Genomic DNA, 22,404 nt, shown 5'->3' on the forward strand with positions numbered 1-22,404 from the left:
AAGTTGGGATCCTTTTACAAGTAATGCCTTAGATCTATTTATAGGTGGCTGAGGGGATTAAGTTCATTAATGGGAGCCAATTACAATTATTTATCATAATGGTATTAGTTATTACATAAATGAAGATTTCCTATCTTAAATAGGTTGTTGAGCCCTATCATATACTCGGCGGGCCCAATACAATGATGTCAAGCCCATTGCTTTATTGGAAAAGCGCCCCTGGACAGTGACAGAGTAGTAGTTGCACGTTCTCTCATGTCAATCGACATCGTGGGATATCCATTTTGTCGCTTGTACGGTACCGAAAACACAATCCCTGGAGCCACTAGGTGTCAGACATGTGTCTGTAGTCTAGAGTGCCTCTCTGGCCGACACTTGTCCATTGTCCTCCTCCTCCGAATGAGGTCCTTTGTTATCTTGATGAGTTAGTCATGACTCGAAGGGGCTCTAGAGGGTCACCTTCTGAGTATCTCCTCGGTTGTAATGGTCGTAAATGACATGCTCTTAGTGACAATAATGATAAGAACTGGACTCGAGCTCCCGAGGAAGGTTAGTCAATGTAGTCATTTATGACACGTATCAAATAATGAAATCGTAGACAACAATAACTATCCAGGTGTCAAAAACACAAAGAGGTATACTGATACCTCCTTTTTTAAGGGAGTACCGGAAAATTGCCCAATTCTATTTCAACAGCAATTCTATTTCAACAACAAACTATTGGATTAATCTCAAAATTAATAGAAGCATCATGAAACTATTTCTTTTTTCTTGAAAGCATAAAAATTTAATTAGATTTTTTATTATGCTAATCAGAGAAATATTTAAATTTAAATAAGTACATCTTCTCACTTTTTTTCTTTTACCAATTTATTTTACTAAACACGTCAAACAAACCTAATATGAACTAAATATAAATCCAATATTAATTAAATATATGAGTGTGTTTGTTTTAAAAAAAATTTCTCCATGTATTGTATTTCATTGAAAACTTGTTGTGCATATTATCATTAGATGTAATTTTTGCCAATTTCTTTCTGATGCAATATTATTTGGTTCTATTATTTATTTGTTGGGATGAAAAACAACAATGTCACCACCATTTCACCTTCTATGTCCACTAGACAATGTATAATGCCATCTTGTCTTTGTGACCATGTACGATGACACATGTGTACATGATCCTACTACATTCCAAGATGTATAAGCAATTTTGACCATAGGATTCTCATGGGAAACCAATCTATCTACATTGTTATTCAATAGTAACCAAAAAGAAAAATAAATAAATAAATAAAAGATGGAGAAGAAGAAAAAGAAAAAACCCACCAATTTCGTTGGGTTATTAGAAAATTGTATTTATTTTTCTAAGAAATTATGATGGTATGACAACCACATATTTCTCAAGGTACACATTTTATTCTTCCATTAATACATCCAACAAAAGTTTACACACATTTTTAACACTTTACCTTGCAATTCTCCCATTATCATTATTATTATTTTAACAGTAAAGCTACATGTCACACTTTTTCTCCCTCCATTTATACACCTATCAAGAATCTCCAGCCCATTATTTATTTACTTATTTAAAGCTATCTTCTTCTTGATGCCTACCCAACCAAAAACAATGTACTAACAAATGAAAACAACTATTATATATATATAGAGGAGAATTCTCCTATACGAGCTTCATTTTAAGCCCTACCGGTAGGGGTCTCAGTGTTCTCAACCCGTGAACAGTTTTCGGCGCGATTTTTTTTATGACCGTGTATATTGTAGCTATTTAGAGCATCATGCAAATTTTTAGAAAATTCTGAATAATTTACAGTACCGAAAACTAGGTTCAAACATGTTGCACGCGTGACTAATTTTTTTTTATGCGTGTAGAAAACAACATGTTTGAACCTAGTTTTCAGTATCATAAACTATTTGAAATTTTCTGAAAATTTGCAGGATGCTCTAAATAGCTACAATATACACGGTCATAAAAAAAATCGCGCCGAAAACTGTTCACGGGTTGTAAACACTGAGAGTCCTACCGGTAGGGCTTAAAGTGAAGCTCCTATAGAAGAATTGTCATATATATATATATATATATATATAGGAGAAAGTGAAGCTCCTATAGGACAATTCTTCTATAGGAGCTTCACTTTAAGCCCTACCAGTAGGGCTCTCAGTGTTTACAACTCGTGAACAGTTTTCGGCGCGATTTTTTTATGATCGTGTATATTGTAGCTATTTAGAGCATCCTGCAAATTTTCAGAAAATTCTGAATAGTTTACAGTACCGAAAACTAGGTTCAAACATGTTGTTGCACTCGTGACTAATTTTGTTATGCGCATGAAAAACAACATGTTTGAACCTACTTTTCGGTACTGTAAACTATTCGGAATTTTCTGAAAATTTGCAGAATGCTCTAAATAGCTACAATATACACGGTCATAAAATAAAGTCGCGCAGAAAACTATTCACGGGTTGAGAAACACTGAGAGTCCTACCGGTAGGGCTTAAAGTGAAGCCCCTATAGAAGAATTCCTATATATATATAGGACTCTCAGTGTTTCTCAACCCGTGAATAGTTTTCTGCACAACTTTATTTTATGACCGTGTATATTGTAGCTATTTAGAGCATTCTGCAAATTTTCAGAAAATTTCGAATAGTTTACAGTACCGAAAAGTAGGTTCAAACATGTTGTTTTTCACGCGCATAAAAAAATTAGTCACGCATGCAACAACATGTGGTACTGTAAACTATTCGGAATTTTCTGAAAATTTGCAGGATGCTCTAAATAGCTACAATATACACGGTCATAAAAAAAATCGCGCTGAAAACTATTGAAGGGTTGAGAACACTGAGAACCCTACCAGTAGAACTTAAAATGAAACCCCTGTAAGAGAATTCTCGACAAAAACAATATATAAGTGCCTACTTTTTATCATGTAAATTATTAAAAGTAATATTCGTGTATACTTATTACAAGATATATTTTATTTGTCTTTGTAGTGTATACTTGTTGCCAAATATTTGGCAACAAGCTAATTATATATTTATTGTAAAATGCGTCTCTCACTATGTGCCTACTTAGTGCCTAATGTCAAAATAATATTTTTAATAATTAATTAATATATTATTAATATTTTTCTTGTAACTTCTAATCTTTTTTCTTCTAATTCTTTTTCATCTAATAAAAAAAATCTTTACAATTATATACATATAATATAAAATAATTACAAAAATTACCTACAAACTTTTATTTACAAAAATTTATTGTCACGTTATCAAAAAATACCGGGTTCTAAAAGTAATATACCTGAATTTGAAACTTTCCCAAAACCAGTTTTTTAGGTTTAAAAAAGTAATTTTTTGGTTACTTAAAATGTTAATAAGTTACCAATTAATTATTTTTTCACCGTTTTTATACCACTTTTTTTTATTTGGTTTTTTTTTCATGGTACGGTGCCTCTCTCTCTCTCTTTCTCTTCACTGTACTCTTTTTTTTTATTAACTTCTTACATTCTCTCTTATCTTTAATTTTAAAAATCTTTTTCTGGCCACACCGCTAGTCGGTTGGGCTCAAAAGTGATACCATCGCAATCTACTCTTCAAGGTGATCATTTTGATATATGAGAAGCATATGTTTTTTGTCCGTCACCGGAGAAAATGACCAAAATAAAAAAGCAACATTTTAGTTTATTTTTTAGATTGTGTTAACAAAAAAGTAACTAAATTTTAAACTTGATCAAAATTTAATATACTAAAATTTGTATTCTTATTTTACATTTAAAAGATATTATATTGTATTCTAAACAACTTAAATTTATTTAAAAATATTCAAAGTAACTTTTTTAAAATAGATTTTTTATGATATTGTTTAGTAACATTTAAATAGAATATAAAAAAATTATTGTATAGTATACTAAAAGTAATTTTTAATAATAAGTTATATAGTAAATTGTTATATTTTATTGTAATTCATTAGTTTATAAAAAAAATAACTAATCAGCAACGTAAATACATCTTAAGTAATAAGACATCATACTATAACGTCAAAATGATTAATCAGTGTCTTAAGATAAAAAAAAAAATTAAAAATAAGTATTGAAGATAACCAAATGTATATAAAATAATATGCTATAAAAATAAAAAAAAATCATAAAAAAAGTAAATAATTGGTAAATTATTAACATTTTAAGGAATCAAAATGTTACTTTTTTAAACAAAACAAAAAATGGGAAAAATGAGATTTCAAAAAAGTTTCAAATTTAGGTATATTATTTTTAAAATCCGATATTTTTTTGAAGACGTGACAATGTATTTTTGTAAATAAATTTTTTTATGTGATTTTTGTAATTAAATTATAAAACCTTTCTCTACAAATAAATCTGTTGCATATTGACCGAATTAGCATGTGGCATGATTACGTGCAAAATGCTTCTATGTTATTATAATAATATAATATTTACACACAAAAGTCTTTGTTTTTTCTTATTCTAATTGTGTGTATACATATATTGCTGCAAAAAAAAATACATATATTAATATTAAATAATAATAATAAACACAGAAATGAGCAAATAACACTTATTTAATAATGTAAAAAGATATGTGAGTGTTTGTTTTAGTATTCGTTTACATTTTTTTTATTTGGTTAATACTAAAACACTACTCATAATTTTTCAATATAAAATAACCACTTAAACATATTTTTAATAAAACTTATTTTCAATTTGCCAAACTATTCCTATTTTAATTATACAAAATATCTAATATATTAAAAAACTTAATTTTAATATTAATTATTTAAAATTAAAATCCAAATTTAAAAATACATGTAAATTTTGAAAAATTAATAATATTTTTTTCTTTTGAGTAATTAATTAATTAAAACAATAATAAATTTTTTTAAGTTTTTTATTAACTATTATTTTTTTATAATTTAAAAAAAAAATTGAAAGGAAAACTTAACAAAATTATTATTTTTTCAGAAAATTAAATTTAATATATATAAAAAGGGTTGGGTAGTAACCGGCAATGGTGGCAAGTACAGCCCAATTTTTCCTTCTCTAATATTATTTTACATTTTTTTCATTTAATATTTATTTGGACAAACTCTCTCTTTCTCTCTCTATAGTAGAACTCTATTACAGTCATCGGCCTTGATCTTCCATTAACTTCAGGTAATTTTTCTTCATTTTTTACATGACTTATTTTACGTTATATCGTTTCATGTGTGGCATATATATGTTTGTGTTTGTTTAAAGTTGCATGTTGATTATTTTTTTAATTTATAAAACTTATGTATATTTTTAATGAAATATGTTGTCCGATCATAGTTTAGATGATTTGTGTTTTTTTTTTTTTTTTGTGATTGACTGTCGATTATGTCCGATTCATCATTTTCGACTCCAAAACGCATGATCGTTGAGAGGTTTTTTTTTTTGGGAGGGGGGGGTTAATGAAAGACTATTTTTGTGTTATTGATCGAGATTTTTGGTGGTGCATCGGAGTTGAGTTATGGGGATTTTCTCAAGTGCTTGGTTACTGGTAGAGATTTCTTTTTACTCAAAATTTAAGGTATTTGAATGAATATTCTTTGCTTTTGTAAAAAAATGTGCTTTTACTGTTATATCAATATTGAAAAGTTAAATTGTGCCATTGGGAATTTTCAGCGCTCAACTATTGTGGGATTTATTTATTTGTAAATGTCTTGGTGTGTTGTCAAAGATTTTTGGGGAAACCAACTGTTGCCAACGACGAGTAGACGTCAAAATGACAGCAAGCCTTGAATAGAAAATAATGACACAAATAATTTTATAGTGGTTCAGCCCCAAGTTGTTGGTAATATCCTAATCCACTTGGAGTTGTGATATATGTAGCCTACACTTAAGATCAGATGAACCTGAGCCAACTGAGTTTCTTAAGTGTAAGTAGAAAAATACAAAGTTTCTCTCTCTAGAGAATACAAGATTTTTCTCTCTAAGCTCTCTCAGAAAATGCCCCAAGAATACCCCAAGTCACAGTCTCAAAATTAGAGAGTTTAAAAGTCTCCAAAAGATCAGATCCCCCAAAATGATGTCATGAGCTCTTTATTTATAGGCTCATGAATGGTACATGAAAAATCTCTCGTTTTGACGGGGTCCTTGGTTGTTTTAACCAACTTTAATTAATAAAGTAATAAACAAAGTCAAATTACAACAATATAGCTATTATTTCGGGATATCTGAGAGATTCACGCAGTAGTTACGAGCGATTCGGGTTGAAGTTGTTACTGAGATTCTCTAAAGAAGTCACTGGGTAGTTAACTCTTGAGATTCTGACACATCCAGTCGGCTACACTCCTCAATCTGACATAGCTGGTCAGGTGAAACCCCTTTCAATGTAACTGGTCGGGTAAAACTCCTTTCAGATGTAACTGGACGGGTGAAACCCCTTTCTGAGGTAACTGGTCGGGTGAAACACTCCCTAACCAGTTAAATCCTTCCCTGGTCAGATAAATTGCCCTTCTGATGTGTCTGGTCGGGTAAGACTCCCTCCTGATCAGAAAAAATTCTTATCCGATCGGGTAAATCGTTTCCTGGCAAGTTAAACCCCTTCCTATTCGATCGGGTGAATTATTTCTTGACCAGGTAAAACCATCTTCCAACCAGTGATATCTCAACTCCATAAGTCATTTTCTAACATTTGTACTTCCCTTGGTCAACACATTTATTGACCATTAATGTGTCGCTTGATGATCTGCTTGACGATCATACACTGCCACATGTCACTTCTGATTGTCACGCCGTCAAACTAAAATTTTGGGGATAACATTTGCCTCCCCCCCCCCCCCCCCCCCAAATTTTATTATATGATTTACTCATATAATAAACTTTTTCTCTTTTGTGAGGTCGTCAAAAAACTTCGCCCGGTTAGTAGCTTTCACAAATAATAAAAGTCTGACCAGTTAAATCTCTAGCAATTGAATAGCCAATCAGAAATTCAGAGAATATCCTAGTAGTTGCCTCTACGTGGTGACTCACCAGTAACTTTAATATTCTATGTCTCCCACAATTCTAAAAAATGACTCTTTATATTTTCCCGTCTTTTCAAGTAAACCCACAACTGAACTTTTTAGGCCATAAAAATGGCACTTATTAGTCTCAATCGTGGGAAAGAGAATACTAAGATATTTTAGGGTAATTGAAAAGTTTCTCCTATCCCTTTAAATAGGCCCACGCATGCCTATCCCTCACAAGAAAAAAAATACATAAAAAGAAATTCCTCTTGTCTTGACCGATTCTCCTCCAAAGCTCCAAGGTTGCTCTACTTCCTTCAAGCAAATCAAAGGCTTCCTCAAGAAATCAAGTGTTTTCCCCTCCATTTGAGTAAGTTCTATCTCCTTTGGCTTTACCCTTAAGTATTTTGTCCTTTAAAATTCTGCACAAATATTGGTTAGAATAGGTGAATGCTGAAACCCACTTTTGATATGCTCTCCTTGGAATTTTGTGATGAATATTTGTAGGATAGTGCTTTTGTGGTTGTTTTTATGTAGATTAAGCTTTGGGTTAGTCAATTTTGCCTCCAATTTCATGAAATTTTGAAGAAAAAATGATCCTCCCATTCCACATTGCATATTCGGGTTCATGGGTATATGATGAGCATTGATGTTTTCTTGAAGCTCGTTGAACCCTTGAAATTCCCCTTTTTGATCTTGTTTACATGCCCCAAGATTGGGAAAACGTGTTTGTGCTCCACGTTATGCCCCATGCCTTTTAGCCAATCAGATTCGTGTGCATTTTAAACAGTGCTAAACTTACTAATCGAGTCATTTGGCCATAATTGTGTAACTAAGTATGATTAACGATTTAGGGTTAAAAATTTTGTTCAAAGATACAACGTTTCACTAAAATGTTTACTGTATACATTGGGATCCCAAAATATAGTTTAAAGGTTAATCACAAAAAAATATTTACAACCAGCCAACCTAAGCGGCAAAATAAGGTTTAACCCTAGTTCCTCTTTAAACCCTCGGTCGTGGCGGTTGAGCAGCTGCATGTGTACACATCGTCACCTAAGCTCTTTAACTTAAGGATGGTCCAGCTTTCTTTTGCCTTTACTTGCACCATATAGCACCCGTGAGCCGAAGCTCAGCAAGAAAACTCAATATGCTCATGAACAAGTAATAACATGTCACTAAATTATAATAGGCATGCCTAGCAATAATAGCCCTATTCGTGCATGCAAATAAATCAAAATAATGATTGTGGGCCCTGCCCTTTGTATAGATGATTTATGGGCTCTGGCCTTTGTATGGATGACTATCAAGTTATAATGAAAATAGATGGACAATGTCTCCATCTAAAATAAGTGACTCAGATAAGTGACAATTAAGTCATGCACTTGGGCTCTGCACCCTAATCAGATGAGTGAACAATACTTTATCATTTTGGTAATCATACTGGGGCTTGTAGCCCAAATCAGATGAGTGATTAACACTTTGAGATTCTGGTAATCATGTTGGGCCTTGTAGCCCTAATTAGATGAGTGATTAACACTCATGCTGGGGCTTGTAACCCTAATCAAATGAGTGAGTCACACTTTGGGCTCCGCACCCTAATCAGATAAGTGACTGATGAGTGAGTCACGAACTTGGGCTCAGCACCCATAGCCATGTGACATTGCATTCACCTAAGCCTGTTGGCCCTGGCTCTCAGTAACTAGCCTTTAGGCTAGACAAGCGCTTTTAGTTTTCATCGACCTTGAGGCCAGTCAAGCATTAATGTTCATGATGATTCATTCAATGCTTATGTCAATTAGATCTAATCATTTTGGCTTGTGTTGAACACGTCAATGCCGTTCTTGACTCTTAAGCCAATACCATACGACTCGTGTCGATTTCTGACTCGTAGGTCAGTGCCATACACAAGTAAGCAATGCAACCAAGCATATGTCATATGTCAAATATCCAAATGTAGGGCATTCAGCATGCTTACTTAACAGTCACTAGCATAATTATGATCATGCACATTTATAGAGACTCAAGCTTTGAGCAATTTCATATTCAACATTCATGTCATGCCCTAATCACATGTATCTTATGCATTACATGCATCACATACTGCGTGCAGTTTTCTTACCTTTGGTCCAAGCACAGGTTACCAATAACACAAGCCACAAGCACGATCCTATTTCCAAGCCCCTAGCAATAACCTAGTCACAACCATAATATAAAATCTCATCAAAATGCGTAAATAAATACTTCCAAACCCAAACCAAGCCTCCGGGACATCGAATCCCAATCAACTGGGTAGTAGGATCGATCTCAGGCCGCTAGAGTTAAGTTCCCATGACTAAAAACCAAATCTTGGAAAAATTTCCCTTAAGCGTCGCGGCCCTCCAAACACCATGCCGTGACCCGCCTCCAGACAGAGCCAGCCTCCTCTTTCAAGCCTGGGTCGCGGCGCCCTAGAACAGGGTCACGACCCAACCATGAACCAGCCCAAAAACCTCATTTTCTCCATTTAAAAACCTATCCAAACATCTCCAAATTCCAAAATCAAAGTTCCCAAACCTCCTAATTAACCAAAACCACTAAAACCCAAGCTTCAATTCATTCAAAAACTCACCAGAACACAAAATCCAATTCAAGCTTAAAAACTCAGAACTTAAAACTTGGATTACCTCCGATTGAGTTGTTTCCCAGTTAAATCCTCTAGCTAATAAGCTTCTAATCTTCCCTAGAATCGTTATGCCTCGATCCTCTCTTGAATCTGAGTCCTATAACTCAAGTTTCCTTCGAAAATGTGATCAGGTGTCGAAAATGGAACTTTGAGGGAGAGATAACATACTGAACGTTCTTTTTATTTCTTAACAGGTTACTTCAAGCTTAAGTAGCCTCAAGAAAATCCTAATGCTCGGGACCTCCTAATCATGCATATAATCATTTAATGGCATAATAAATCAATTATGGCCCTCCTGACCTCCTAATCAAGGTCCTAAGCCTTATTAGGAAATTTGGGACGCTACACATTTGGACACTCTTGGCCCCTCGGAACCCAAATAGCTCCTCGGCAACATCCCTTAACCGCTTGGACCCCTTGTAGCCGCTCGGGCATTCTTGGCTGCCTTGGCTCTTCGGAACCCACCAAGCCGCTTGGGCATTCTTTGTTCCATAGAACTTTTCCTAACTCCTCGACAACATTTTTCAGCCGCTCGGCCTATGCACCCTAACCACTTGGTTGTCTTGACTCCTTGGAAACCTCTAGCTGATCGGGTCACAATGAACCCTTAGGAAATTTTGCAAGCCAGCTACTCGGCAATCATGCTTTACTACTAGGATTAAGACCCTAACCACTCGGGTTCGTGCATATTTAGCTGAGCACAAAACCCCATAGTTCAAAAAACACATAGGACATGACTATAGGCTTAATGTCCCCGAACACATAGCATCCAAAATAATTTCTGTTTTCCTTGTGAATTGCTTGAAATTATTCAGCTGCTAAAAAATGTCTAAATCTGGGCAGTAAAATGTTTTCACTACTCAGAGAAAATATTTATTGGGTAGTAAAATTTTTTACTACTCACTCTCTGTTTTGTTTACTCACCTCCCCTTACGAGGTACATTATTTATTCGATCTTAGGACTAACCCCAGCAACAAGAATACATGTTTTTTCCACCTCTTTCATAGGAAAAAAGGGGTTAAGTATCTTCATGGCATTGCCCATAAATCGAATCCTGGAAAGTATTATACGAAATACTTTCTTACTTCAGACATCAAAGCCAACAACCTAACTTTTATGCATGCAAGCCCTTTTGATCAACCTCTCCCAACCAGGGAAATGCACTCCCGGGTAGAGGATCTCGCTAACATGCCCATTGAGGAGAAGGATGTTAAACAGTTGGTTACCTTAGAGAATCTTCAATTGGTGGGGTTATTACAGAACAACCAAGACATTGTTGTGGGCAGCACTACTGATGAAGCAGATTCGACTAATTAGTCTAACGCAAATACTGAAGTAGTGAATGACCAGTTCTCTCCTGAACCATCCCCCCAGCCACGCCGACCAGGTGGTCTTATCATTAGAGAGCTTCTTATTGAAAATTCTCACCGACCCGCCTTCCCTACCTGGCCTGTCAAAGGCAAAAGCATTGAGCTCCTTAGAGAAGACAACTCATCGTCGGAAGACGAGGACGAGATTTTTGATGAAATTCTGAACCCAGGTTTTACTAATAGTAACCAGAATTGCATTTTGAGAATGATTGTGATGAAAGTTTGTAGATTCATGTGGTCCCAGTAAAACTTTTCATTCACTTATATTTATTTCTCGTCTTCACTGACCGGGTTTTTGCTTTACTTTTTTGCAGATCCAGACATGTTCAAGCAATTCAACACTCCTTCTGCCCAAAAGACGAAAATTGATGAAGGGAGCAGCCTGAATCCTCCAATCAAGGTCATGAGGACTACACCGCCTAACCAGGGGAGACCATCCGATCAGTTAGTCACTATCCCACACTTGACTCCTCTGTCTATTCCTTCTCCTGCTAGCCTTTAAAATACTCAATCAGCCTACTTAAGCGAGCCCCTTCGCATTGCTGGTGAGTATGGAAAAGAGTTACTAGACCATACTCTTCACCACTCAACGATAACTCAGACCTTTGAGACTCTACCCCGACAAAGCGTTGAGGTTGTCCTTCACAAAGGCCTTGCTCAAATTATGAGTGTAAGCATCTTACCAGAAACACTCACTTTCTTATTGATTGCTCTTATTCTTAATACTTTTCTGGTTATTTACTCCAGGGACTTACTGTTATTCAGATTTTTCAAACATTAATTTGTTCCAGGACGCTCTATTGGCTCATCGGAATGCCGACTTGGCGGCCGAGATTGCCATGAAGATGGAGACGATCCAGCTAGAGCTGGAGGCAGCTGTGAACCAGTGGGAAGCCACTAAGGAATCCCTGGCCAAGGAGGTTGAAGAGGCCGCCCGGACTAAGTTTCAACTTGAAGAGACTATGTCTCGGAGAGAAGCCGAGACTGGCAAGTTGGTGGCCAGTCTAAAGGCGGAGCTCCTCCAAGTAAAGGTTCTGCAGGAGGCGGCCGCAACCCAGTCTACTTAGGATCGGGAGAAGATCACCAATCTGGAGTCCCAGGTCAGTGAATTAGACGAGTTGCTCCAGCAGGAGGTGAAGGCGCATGACGTGACCCGCCATGAGAAAGAAAAGGCGGATGCCATGTTGGAGGTTACCTTCGACGAGGCTATCTACATGGCCTGGCTTCAAGACAAAAACATGAACCTCCTACTCTACCCCGACCCTGCCGCGAAGAGGGTCGAATTTGAGGCAAAGGAGAAAGCTGACGCGGAACCCCTGGACAAGGATGAGGCGGATGGAGCCATCTCGGATGCGTCAGGGCATGGTGAAGCCTAGGCCCTGGTCATCTTTTTGTTTTTGTTTTTGTTTTTAATTTTGTAACACTTTTACGGACGCGGGTGCGTCTAAGACAATTTTTGTGTTCTTACCCACGTTATATATATATATATATTTTGCATATTGCTCTCCCATTCTCATTCGTTTAAGCTTTCTCTATGTGTTTTACCACTATGCATGAATGAGCTGAGTGTTTGGTCCTGGTTCCAATGGCTGGGAACTCTCCTGGAGATCCGTCTTCGAACCTCCACGGCCTGGGCTAGATTACTCCTGCTTTTAACCTATCAGCTTGCTTTAATCCTGCTACTCAGGTTCCAACGGCCTGGGCCATTAGAGAGTTGATAATTATTCCTGAATTTCTTTGCCTAGTTCCCCGTGTTGAAAGTTTGACGGTCTGGACCGTCGGAGATTAGTTGATTAGCTTGTTTTTAACTCTAGGTTAGCTTCCCATGGCCTGGGCCATTTCTAAGACTAATTTTAGACAACTTATACCTGGGAGTCCACGTTCTTATAATCCTATGCTGCTGTAGGAATGACGCAGACGGGTATTTAGTTATTTGGGACCGCGTGCGGTCAACCAAGTTTTAGGTATTTTATATTCTCGGGACATGCATGTCCGGGCTGGGACCAGGCCTAAGCCTTAGGTCCTATATATTGTACCCCTAGACCGCGTACATCCGGGCCAGGACCAGCCTGAGCCTTAGGTCTTGTATATTGTACCCCCGGACCGCGTACGTCCGGGTCGAGACATGTCCTTGTCGGTCCGGGTTGGGACTAGGCCTGAGCCTTACGTCTAACTGGGTTTGTACCCCCTAGACATTGTCAATCAAGGTCGGGACTAGGCCTGAGCCTTGCATCCAACTGGGTTTGTACCCCCCAGACCTTGTCGGTCTGGGTCGGGACTAGGCCTGGGCCTTTAATTTCCAGCTTTGTTTTTGTTCTCGTATTTGTTCATACCGGAGATACCCCCCCTAAGTGAGCGAAGACTGGTCTTGGGTCACTTGATTAGGGAAGTAGATTGGGATTTTCATTGTTTGATAATATTTCTTTATGACGTTTTGTACACGCCATTTTTATTATTCAAGGAATCACCCTGAGGCGTACATTGTTTACAACGAAAATATAAAACTGAAACATGCTCTCCTGATTACTGATAGTACTTATGGAGATGTTTCGCGTTCTAGGCCCTTGGGACTTCCGTGCCATCGAGCTTTTTTAAATGGTACGTTCCCGAGCACACTTCATGTTGAATTTCGTACGATCCTTCCCAATTCGGGCCCAGAACCCCTATTCTCGGATCTTGGGTTGCAGGGAAGACTCTTCGCAGGACCAGATCGCCGGTTTCGAACCATCGGCTTTTTACCTTTAAGTTAAAATGACGCGAGATCTTGCCTTGGTACATCTTCAACTGAACTTGTGACTCTTCCCGGATCTCCTCGATGAGATCAAGGGATTCCTGGAGTAAGGCGTAGTTCTGGGCGAGATTGTTCGTGTCTCTTCTATGGGATGGGATGGCCATTTCTACTGGGATGACAGCTTTTCACCCATACACCATGGAGTAAGGAGTGTGTCCGATGGGCGTTCTTTCAGTGGTCCGGTATGCCCACAGCACGCGGGGCAACTCTTCGGGCCACTTGCTCTTGCAGGCTGGAAGCTTTTTCTTCAATGTTCCTTTCAAGATTTTGTTGATGGCCTCTGCTTTCCCGTTTGCTTGAGGCTTGGAGACTGCGGAGAAGCTTTTGACGATACCATGTCTTTCACAGAAATCTGTGAAGGGGATGCTGTCGAACTGCTTTCCGTTTTTGGACACAATCTTGTAGGGGAGCTTGTACCGGCATACAATGTTGTTGATGATGAAATCCAAGGCCTTCTTTGAGGTGATTGTATTCATGGGCTTCGCTTCAACCCACTTGGTATAGTAGTCGACGGTCACGATGGCGTACTTCACCCTCCTTTCCCGGCCGGGAGCGATCCTACTAGGTCGATCCCCCATACCGTGAAAGGCCAGGGACTTGTCATCAAGGTTATTTCTGTTGGAGGGGCTCGCGGGATCTTCGTGTACCTTTGGCACTGCTCGCATTTGTGGACGTAATCGACACAGTCTTTCTTCATGGTTGGCCAGAAATATCCTTAGCGCAGGATATTTTTGGACAAACTGAGTCTGGTTGTATGATGTCCGCAGAAGCCTTCGTACACTTCATGCATGATTGTGCTCAGTTCGGTCCCGGATACGCATATGAGGTATGGCATTGATAACCCTCTGTGGTAGAGCTTTCCATCCATCATGACGTATCTGGGGACCTGGTATTGAAGCTTCCTAGGTGCAGCCCTGTCTGCTGGCAACTCTCCGGTTGTCAAGTAGTGGATAATGGGTCCCATCCAGGACGTGGAGTGGTCGATGGCGTTGATTGCAGAGGTTCGAATGCTAGGGGTGGGGAGATGGTTGATCGGGACCAGCCCAGACAGCTTCGCCTCGGCATCAGTGGCCAATTTTGCCAATGTGTTCGCGAACACGTTTTGGTCCCTGGGGATCTGGCGGATGGAGTGCCTCTTGAACGTTTGCAGCATTTCTCTCGTCTGAGTCACGTAAGCAGCCATCTTTTCCCCTTTGGTTTGTATTCTCCCGAGACTTGTCTGACAACTAGCTGGGAATCGCTATAGATCTCCAGGTTCGCAGCCCCTACTTCCTGGGCCAGACGCAATCCAGCTAGCATGGCCTCGCACTCAGCCTCGTTGTTCGACTCCTTGAAATGGAAATGCAAGGTGTTTTGTAACTGGTGCCCTTGTGGCGACACTAGGATGATTCTGGCCCCTGCTCCATGTAACGATCCAAAATCACTAATATGGCTTAAGGGCCCTAATTAGTGTGCCGGGAAGGCATAATTGGCTTATGAGTGAATTTAATTAATTTAATGCATGATTATATGATAGGCATGCTTGTATGATTATATGAATGTAAATGTGGTTAAATGTTTTATCTGTGTGAACCACATTATTATATGGGTAGATTTGCAGAGTGTGACTTGAGGCGATCCTAGGGAGCTAGATAGCGAGAAAAGTCACAACGGTGCTTAATATTTGACCTTGGTTAAGTCAGGGGTCTTTTAGGTTTCGGGTTATGGAAATAAATCTATGGAGATATATTTGAGGATAGAAAGCTTAGGCGGGAATATTGGGGAAATTTACCGTTTTGCCCTCGGGGACGTTTCCGGTACCCCGAGCCTCGGGATTGACTTAACTGGCTAGGATTAGACTAAGTTAATGAAAAACAGAGGAATAAAACACAAACTGACCTCAGCTCTTCTCTTCTCTTCTCTTCTTTCTCCTTTCACTTTTAAGAAACTACAGAAAACCTAAGGGAAACAGCTGGGAAAACTCTGTGTTTGAGCTGAATTCAAGAAGGCTTAGCTTAGTTCAAACTAAGGGGCACTCAATCAAGATTAAGGTAAGAGTTGAGTTGTGTTTTTGGGTGTTAGAACTCTGAGTTTTTGGCTGAATATTAAGGTGTTTATGATTTTGATGTTTAAGGGCTGAATTGAAGATAAGTGCTTGGGTTTTAGCTCAGAGGTTGTCAAGGAGGTGGTTCAGCAAAAGAGGTAAGCTTCAATTCGTAATTCAGAGGTTAAAATTTGAGTTTTGCATGACTGGTTTTGGTGTTTTGAGTTGCTGGGTTTCAAAGAATCAAAATGGAGTTTTAGTAGGCTTTTAGGCTGAATTTCTGTTGGAATATGTTGTTAGAGTTATGATAAAAGCTTTGTAATTAATGGGTTTTGAGTTAGGGTACTTTGGAATGATTTTGGATGGGGTTAGGATGCTAGAAATGGTGGATTTCCTTGGCACGAAGGGGAGGGTCATGGCTCTGTTCTAGAGCGCTGCGACCCTACGAAGCAAGAGAGCCAGGGAGGCTCGGCCAAGGGAGAGCGCCGCGGCGCCCTTGGGCAGGGCCGCGGCGCATGTCTGCTTGCTGAGGGCCTTGGGCTCTGTTTTAGGGGCGGGTCGCGGCTAAGGTTCAAGGGCCGCAGCCTTTAGGTGCATTCTTGATCATTTGGGGATTTCAAGCGCGGGAATCTAGCCTAGGGTGCTCGGGATTGATTTACCACCGTGCTTGGTGGAATTCGATGTCTCGAAAGCTAGTTTTGTACCCAGAAACCTTTATTTGAATATTCATGGAATCCAATACCTTGGTTGTGACTACGTGATAAAACTAGGGCTCGGGAACGGATCGTGCTCGAGGAGCGTCGCTCGTAATCAGTCGACGCAGAAACTAAAGGTAAGAAAACTGCACCCGGTTGTGTACTTGTAATGGGACTAAGGGTTCCTTAATATGTATGCTTGAAAGGTTGGTATTATGCCATGTAAATAGTGAACCAACGGCCTAAGAGTGCCAAGGGTTACACTAGCGCACAGGGCGCGGCTTGGCCACTGGTAGCCAAGGACAGCTTATTATGCACTGAGCTCGGTTTAAGCGGGCCAGAGTCAGTGGGGTAAACAGAGGGTGCGGCCTAAGTCGTCGACCCTGACTATTATGTGACCTAATTGTTAATTGTGATTAGTTGCGTTATTGGTTATGTATAAGTGCTGAGTGGTTAATGTGGAGTATTAAGTGTTTGAACATGCTTAAAGAGTTGATTATCTGTTATTGTTGTTTGTGTTGCATATTGTGTTTTCTTGCTGGGCCTTGGCTCACGGGTGCTACGTGGTGCAGGTAAAGGCAAGGGCAAGCTTGATCAGCCCTGACTTGGAGAGCTCTGTGAGCTGAATGTACATGACCAGCTGCTCAGCCGCCACGGTTGGGGTTTAGGCAGGGACGTGAGAACCAGAAATATATATTTTGCCTTAGTATGGCTGATGGTTGTCTGTATTTTGGAGATTCTGTAAACCAACTTTTAAAGTCTGTTTTTTTTTTTTTTGGGATCCCATGTATAAAACTGCTTAATTGTATAAAGTGTAACTTTTGAGACCAAAACCTTTTTTAACCCTAGCTCATACATGTTTAGTTATACGTTTTTAAATTAATGACTTGATAGTAAGTCCTACACCTTTATAAGTACACAGTGTAGCGGTCTTGGCTATCCAAGGCGTTACACTCCATTTTCATTCGAGGCTCCGTCCACGAACACCTTCCACACGGGCGTCGCGGGGTCTGTGAGATCGTCCCCTTCGGTGATCCCGAAGCATTCCACAATGAAGTCGGCCAAGGCCTTCCCCTTGATCGAGACTCTAGGTACGTAAGCTATATCGAATTGACTCAATTCCATAGCCCACTTCAAGAGTCTTCCTGATGATTCGAGCTTCTGCAGCACTTGTCGCAATGGATGGTTGGTCAGAACTTTTATGGCGTGGGCCTGAAAGTAAGGCCGGAGCTTCCAGGACGCCATTAGCAGACAAAATGTCAACCTTTCAATTATCGGATGCCGTGACTCTGCCCCAATAACCTCTTGCTCACGTAGTACACCAGGAGTTGGGTTTTCTCGTCCTCCCACACTAGTGCGGCGCTGATCGCGTGTTCGGTCACAGCCAAATAGAGGTATAGCAGCTCCCTGTCCACCGGTTTTGCCAATATTGGTGCTTGGGCTAGATGCTCTTTCAGCTTTTGAAAAGCTTCTTCACACTCGAGTGTCCATTCAAACCGTTGGCTTCCCCGAAGAACGTTGAAGAACGGGATGCACTTGTCCGTGACCTTCGAGATGAAACGGCCTAAAGAGGCTATCTGCCCAGTCAGACTTTTCACGTCTTTATGCTTCCGGGGAGAGGGCGTTTCAACCAATGCCTTAATCTTGTCTGGATTGGCTTCGATCCCCCGGAAACTCACTATGAACCCCAGGAACTTCCTGGATGCCACGCCAAAAGTGCATTTTTTGGGATTCAGCTTAATCCCATATCTTCGAATGATCGCAAAGGCCTTGGCCAGGTCATCAGAATGTTTGCCGGAGGTTTTGGATTTGACCAGCATGTCGTCAATATAGAACTCCATGTTTCGCCCCAGCTGGGCCCGGAACATTCTGTTGACTAGCCTCTAATAGGTGGCTCCGGCATTTTTGAACCCAAAAGGCATGACGATGTAGCAGTATACCCCTTTGTCGGTCTGGAAACTGGTATGCTCCTGGTCTGCTACATGCATAGAGATCTGATTGTAGCTTGAGTAGGCATCCATGAGACTCAAGATCTCATACCCGGACGTCGCATCCACCATCTGATCGATCCGAAGAAGCGGGAACCAATCTTTAGGGCAGGCCTTGTTGAGATCCATGAAATCGATGCATGTCCTCCAGGTCGCATTCGGCTCTGGTACCAGAACTGGGTTGGCCAGCCACATGGGATATATAGCTTCACAGATGAAGTTGATCAAAGACAGCTTTTCAACTTCTAGCTTGAGGGCCTCTGCCCTTTCTGTTCCCAGGGGCCTTCGCTTTTGCTGGACCGAGGTCGCATCTCTGTCGATGTTCAAGGCATGGCAGATGATGTTGCGGTCGATCTCCGTCATATCCGAATAAGACCAGGCTGGGATGTCTTGGTTCTCCTTTACCTGGGCGATGATTGCGGCCCGGACCTCTACCGTCAGATTCTTCCCAACTTGGATTACCCTGGTCGGGTCGGTGTCACTGATGCACACCTCTTCAATCTCGTCCATGGGTTCCAGTACGCGGTCGTCTCCTATCCGCGGGTCTAGCTCGTCCTCTTCCTGAACAATCCTTCCAGCTGGAGGAGGTGGAAACGGGCCGACGACCCCCTCATGGGGTTCTTTCCGGACCATATAGATAGGTCGGGCGGACACGTGGTAGCATTTTCGGGCGCTCTTCTGATCTCCTCGGACTGTTCCCACTCCTCCGTTATCGCAAAGGAATTTCATGCATAGGTGACGAATGGAGGTGATAGCCCCGAACTCGATCAATGCGGGCCGACCAAAAATGATATTATAAGCAGTGGGACAGTCTACTACTACGAACGTACAGAACTTGAACGAGCATTGCATCTCGTTCCCCAAATTTACGGGCAACTGGATTTTTCCCATAGGGAGTATTGCGTCCCCGTTGAAGCCGTAGATCAGGGTTGGACATGATGCCAGATCTGTTTCAGTTAAGCTAATCACGACGAAGGTGAGCTCCCGTCGTCCACCAGCACCCGGGACACCAATTTATTGGCGATCTGGGCGTCTATGACCAGAGGGTCATGGTGCGAGAAATGGACGTTACGGGCGTCGTCTTTCGTGAAGGTGATAGGGGGGTTCATCAGCTTCGGGCGCTGAGCCGGGGCCTGGACCAGAGCGCATACCTCTTGATCGTGGTCGAGCTCGCTATGATAGCATTTTTTATTGTTCCGGGACGACCCTCCTAGATGAGTCCCGCCTGAGATGGTGGCCACATGGCCATCTACTTGGGGGGGGGGGGGGGGGGGGGCGCTGTCCCGGACGGATAGGGCATTCCAGACCCAGGTGCCTGCGCAACGGGGGCCTCCTGAGGGGCCTACGCTGCCAGACCCTTTGCGTACCCTCCCTGAGGCGAATACGCTCTGGGTGCACCCAGGACCGTGGACTGTCTGGGGACTGCTGACAGGCCCGAAACTCCCACGGGCATCCTGATCCACTGGTGGAGATGCCCCTACTTGATCAAATTTTCGATCTCATCCTTGAGCTATCGGCATTCTTCGGTCGTGTGGCCCACCTCCTTATGGTAAGCGCACCGCTTTCTAGTATCTCTCGGATTCCTTCCTCCTTTGAACATGGGGGTTGGCTTTCGGTAATGAACCGCCCTTTCCATGGCCAAGAAGATGTTCTCCCTGGTGTTCAGTAGGTTGGTGTACTTCGAGTATTGGGGCTCATAGCCCCATTTTCCCTTCTTAGCCGGCTCAAACCGGTTTTGGCCCTTGCCGAATCTTTTCCCCTGGGAGGGGCTCACACTCGCCTAATTCCTCCCGCCTGGGATGGCCGGGCTCCGACAGGGGCAGCGCTGTACCCGATCAGTGCGACTCCGTATCCAGAAAAAGGGGTGGACTGGGTCGAGGCATATCCCGAAGAGGCAAGGCCATATACCGTGGGCGTGGCGAAGGTCATCCCAGGCGCGACTGCTGATCCTGGTGCAAGCGGGGGAGTGACGTATTGTTGTGCCGAAAACTGCATCCCCTATCCCAGAAATGCTTGGGCATTGGGCTGAGGTGTCGGCTGCCATCCGAACACCTGGATTTGAGCCTCTTCCCAGTTAATAAATCCTTAGGCCCTCCTTATGAACTCCTCTAGGTAGCTGCCTTGCTACGCTGCATATCGTCCTAGAGGGGGGATCCGGCTCGGATCCTGGATTGCAATGCCACCAGGCGTTTCCCATCGTCCACCTTGGTCTTGGAGGCCTCTTCGGGAAAACGTTAGATGTAGGCTCTTAATGTCTCCGTGGGGAGCTGTTTAATGTTGGCGAGGGCACTGATTTGCATGTCCATTCTCATGGCAGCCACAAATTTTTTGCGAAACGCCGACTGTAGTCTTGACCAGGATTGGATGGATCCTGGCTTGAGTCTCTTCCACCATTCTTCTGCAGGCCAGCCTAGAGTGATTGCAAAACAGAGGCACTTGCCGTCGTCGCTGACATGGGCCACGATCATTAATCGGTTATACCGGGACAGATGATCCCTGGGGTCGGTGTTCCCGGTGTAGGCAGTTAGACTCGGCATCTTGAATCCCTTGGGGAGCACAACGCCCAGAATGTGCCTCACGCAGGGTTCCTTGTCCTCCTCGTCGGAATCGGTGTCCACTCCTTCCTGTTTTCGGACCAAGCGGTCCGTGACCTTTTTCAAGGCGGTCAATTGCTCCATGAGCTGCCTGGCCATACCATCTTCTAAGGGAACCCTCTCGTTCCTCCTGTCGTTGAGGTTATTTCTAAGGTTGCCATCTCGGGGGCGGATCTTTTCCTGGCGGGCCTGCTCCTTTCGAGCATTCAGCCCGTCGCGCCGGTCTACCCAGAACGTATCGTCTCCAGAGCTGAAGGCATGATGCTCGTCGTTATGTGGGCGCTCCTAGCGGCTTTTGTTCATTGAAGCGTTGGGATGTAAAGACAGTTCCCGTTTGGCTTGCCCCGGGGCATACCGGGGCCTGGTACCCTATGGCCACGTCCCTTGCAGAATTGTCGGGTGGCCCTGTCCTGGGACGGGGCGCACCTTCTCTTTCCTAGAGAGCGGTCGGGGACGGGTCCCGACTTTCTGGACGGGAGGGTTTCTCCTCTGGGGGATTGCCCCGGTCTTCCTCTCCTCTCGATCCGGGTTTCCTGGGCCTTGCTCGGGAGCTTGTCCCTGAGGAGGGATCAGGCTCGCGTCCTCAGGGGCGCCATTTCTGGCTTGCGGAGCGGGCGGTTGCGTTCCCGGAGGTGGGACAACTGGGGGATTAGCCGCCGAACCCTGGGCGGCTATGAAAGCTTGTAAGGCATTGAGGGACTCTTGCATCCGCCAAGTGGCCTCCTTCTGTTCAGCAATCCTGGCTTCTTGGTCTAGAACTTGCTACCTCAGTTTAGTCACCTCCGGATCCTCCTGGTTAGGGTCCACTCCTTCTGGGATCTCGGGATCCTCAGGCTCTAGGTCGTGGTATTCCCCCTCATTTCCCTCTTCCTCATAGTAGTCCTCTTCGTATTCCGCTCCACCTTCATAGTTCTGCGACTCGTCGGGCTGGGACATCTGATGGGGAGTGTCCTCAAGTGGACTCCGAGGAAGAGGCTGGCTAGGTAGTGGCTCTCCATTGCCCGACTCTTGGTTAGTAGGATCGAAAGTGGTGTGTCTTGTGCTCACCATTGTTGCAGATGTTTGAGGTCAACTCTAGCTTTCTTAGTCTCTCAATGAAAGCACCAAAATGTTTTCCGAGTTTTTCGGAAACCTTAATAATAGAAGATTAGAGAGCTTAGAAGAAAGGATTTATGGAATAAAGACAAGGTTTTTACGTGGTTGGGTCGATAATGAACCTTAGTCCATGAGACAATTGTATTAGAGCTTAGAGAATCTATAACAATGGAGTTTTTTACAA

At 42.0% G+C, this 22,404-nt stretch overlaps 1 long non-coding RNA gene across 2 annotated transcripts; it reads left to right on the forward strand.

Moving 5' to 3' along the window:
• The first annotated feature begins 5,057 nt into the window (after positions 1–5,057).
• On the forward strand, positions 5,058–17,452 carry LOC133829323 (uncharacterized). 2 transcript variants are annotated; one of them, XR_009891688.1, is made up of 3 exons: positions 5,058–5,181; positions 11,349–11,478; positions 17,116–17,452. It is a non-coding gene; the product is annotated as an uncharacterized LOC133829323 (long non-coding RNA). The 2 variants fall into 2 exon arrangements; XR_009891687.1 differs by lacking the exon at positions 17,116–17,452 and adding an exon at positions 11,826–12,544 and having other exon boundaries at positions 11,349–11,704.
• Positions 17,453–22,404: the final 4,952 nt, after the last annotated feature.

This window comes from Humulus lupulus, chromosome 4, assembly GCF_963169125.1.
Source record: "Humulus lupulus chromosome 4, drHumLupu1.1, whole genome shotgun sequence".
In the NCBI taxonomy this organism is placed as follows: domain Eukaryota; kingdom Viridiplantae; phylum Streptophyta; class Magnoliopsida; order Rosales; family Cannabaceae; genus Humulus; species Humulus lupulus.